The following is a 3,185-nucleotide window of genomic DNA, read 5'->3' as shown; positions in this document are numbered from 1 at the left end:
CCAGTAGAAGGCAATCAAGTCATGGGGCAACCCAGTTAGAAGATACTCTCCCATGAAACATTTTCTAGGTGAAAGGGGTTTCCAGTGGATACTATGGCAGGAAAGACAGCTCTAATTGGCAAATATGAGGTAGTTCAATAGGCTATGTGCTCCAAATAGTTGCTCTCCATGGTGATAAAAATGGCAAAAAATTTTCCTGCTGTGCAGACCTGGAGATGCTGCCGAACTTATCCCTGAGATTGCTCATGTACCTGAGAACAGAGTGCAGGAATGAGTGCCTTAGATAAAAATATACAAAAATACAAAACCAGAATATTTATATTAAGAAAAAAAGTTAAAATGCACAAGATACGTCATTCGCACACAGCTCGCACAGTTGGCATCCTGGAGAAAGTGGGACCCAAGGTGCAGTTATCCAAGGGAGCAAATAAATAAAACCACACTGGCCCAGAATGGGGTGGCAGTGAGCTCAGGAGCAGCAGGAGGCAGCTGTTTCCCCCAACCACCCTTTTTGCCTGTCATCACTACCCATTGCTTGGGACAGTTCCCAGCACCCTATTTCAAGAATGGGTATGAAAATATAAGATGTAGGAAAAAAACCCTGCTTTATGCTTGAGAGAGTCCCTCCCACCCAATGTAGTGGTTTGTGGGTGGGTCCATCAATCTGGCTTTGTACTTAATCGTTTCACTTTGGCATGGAGTGATAGTGTTACATATCCATCTTTATTTTTTTTATTTTTATTTTTATTTTTTTTGAGACAGAGCCTCATGCTGTCCCCCTGGGTAGAGTGCCGTGGCATTACAGCTCACAGCAACCTCCAACTCCTGGGCTCAAGCGAGTCTCCTGCCTCCGCCTCCCAAGTAGCTGGGACCACAGGTGCCCGCCACAACGCCCGGCTATTTTTTGGTTGCAGCCGTCATTGTTGTTTGGCGGGTCCGGGCTGGGGATTCGAACCCGCCACCTTAGGTGTACGTGGCTGGCGCCTTAGCCGGTTGAGCTATAGGTGCCGAGCCACATATCCATCTTTAAAAGGCAAATAACTTCCCTATCCAGGCTACTTTCAAAAGCTAAAGATTTTGGGAATGAAGTCTCAGATAAGCATTCAGGTTCTAGGATGATTTCCCCCCAAAGCCCTCTCTTGGATTTGAATAGCGCATGGGTAGGGCTCCTTTGCCTCACCCTTTCCCCCCACCAAACCGAAGGAGTGATCCTATGAACGCTGGCCTGAGATAGGCGGCAGTGCCAGGTACCTCCAACCCACCCTATCCCCACTTTCTCCACTCTGCCTGCTCATTGAAACTTCTGATAGCAAAGTAATAGCCCCTACCCACTATAGCTCGATTCTGGGCTTCCCGGAGCAGGGCAGGGCTGTGGATCTCTTCTTCTTCCTCCCGAAAGTAGGCTGGCTTTGCCTGTGCGCTAGGGGCCTGCTGGGCCTTCAGTGGACATGAGGCTACCATATGGCTGATGCTCTGGCAGAAGTGGCACTTCTTGGGCTGGGATGGTAGCTAGTATTCCTTAGCATGACGGTCTAGACCTCTACAGTTATAGCACCTGTCTCCTTTTGATCTGCGCTTCTGCAACATTCTTCCCCTTTGGCCGCCTCTCACTCCCAATACAGAACACCCCACCAGGTCCAGTGACACGGATGGATTCCAAGCCCTAGGCGGACTTCTTAAAGGTGAAGTCCACTGCCTCACCCTCCTTCAGGCTCCGGAAGCCCTCCATGTGCAGCTTACTCTGGTGCACAAAGACGTCCACTGGAGGGTAGAGCGCGATCCCGGCGCGGGCGGTGGTGGACAGGACGCCGAACCCCATGCGCACGTTGAACCACTTACAGATGCCGGCACCATGTAAAATCTGCAGCTCGTGTGCCGCCCGGCTGCATCCTCCAGCGCCTCCTCCGGCACCTCCACCGCCGCCGCCTTGGCGCAGCCACCTCCTGGCAGCCCCTGCATCCTAAGGTGTCCCCGCTAACTCACAAGCTCGAACCTGCCTGGTTTTTTGTTTTTTTTTTTAATGAGACAGAGCCTCAAGCTGTCCCCTGGGTAGAGTGCCGTGGCGTCACAGTCCACAGCAACCCCAAACTCCTGGGCTCAAGTGATTCTCTTGCCTCAGCCTCCCATGTAGCTGGGACTATAGACGCCCACCACAACACCCGGCTATTTTGTTGTTGTTGCTGCAGTTGTCGTTGTTGTTTGACAGGCCTGGGCCGGCTTCGAACTGGCCAGCCTTGGTGTATGGGGCTGGCGCCCTACCCACTGAGCTACGGAGCTGTGGGAGAGCTCCAGCCACATACATGGCTGCCCAGGGGTTGTGTTCTCATCATCTTCACTTTTTGTTTTCATTCTGAGTGCGGTGTCAGGCATACAGTAGGTGCTTTGGGCATGCTCAATCTTCTCCCTGAAATGTACTTCTCAGACACTGGCTCTTCTCCTCAGTTTTTGCAAGGAGCAATTCAACATAGCAATCTAGTTTTAAGTGCCACTCGTACCCTCTTACACAAAGACAAAGAAAGAAGCAGTTCAACAAATCCTCCCACACTGAAATTTAGCACCAAGTGTGAGGTTGTGGTCCACCTGTCTTCTTGGCCATAGTTTTCTGTTATAAATTCAGTGAAGAACATGTTATACAACTTGGGGCAATCTTCTCCTTCAAATTTAACTTCAGACCTGTCTCTTGGCCTCTACTGGCTTGGGATTTCCTCTTCAAAGATCAATGGATCAATGGATCAATGGGGAGGGGGCGGAGAGGAAGCTATTTGGGGGCTAAGGAAAGAAACCAGGAAGCAGATAATAATAATCACCCAAATGGGGTGAACTCGTGGATACAGGGCTCTGCTGTTCCCCAAGCACTTAACCCTTCCAGAATCCCATTGATATTTACAAATCTGGGAGGAGGAAGGGTAGGAATTATCCTTCTGTTGTTACAGATGAGGAACTGGAAGCTAGAGGAGTTTAATGACATGCCATGTGCTATGGTTTGGATACAGTTTGTTCCACCCCACCAACTCTCATTTGAAATTTGAACCCCAGTGTTGGAGGTGGGCCATGTGGGAGGTGGACCCCCCCCTGACTGTCCTGGTGCCATTCTCCTGAGAATGTGTGAGTGATCACTTTTAGTCGCTCTAAGAACTGGTCATTGAAAAGAACCTGTCACCTCCTTGGTTCTCTCTCTCTTTTGC

General features: G+C 50.1%; 1 pseudogene; it reads right to left on the bottom strand.

Annotated features, from left to right (window-relative positions):
* Window positions 1-1,263: 1,263 nt before the first annotated feature.
* Window positions 1,264-1,959, bottom strand: LOC100963565 (annotated as a pseudogene).
* Between the last annotated feature and the right edge of the window lie 1,226 nt (window positions 1,960-3,185).

The sequence above is a fragment of the Otolemur garnettii genome, unplaced genomic scaffold (assembly GCF_000181295.1).
Source record: "Otolemur garnettii isolate 467f Iridium unplaced genomic scaffold, OtoGar3 scaffold00003, whole genome shotgun sequence".
NCBI lineage: Eukaryota > Metazoa > Chordata > Mammalia > Primates > Galagidae > Otolemur > Otolemur garnettii.
Note: the sequence above shows the minus strand (reverse complement) of the source record. Positions and strands in the feature narration are given on the sequence as shown.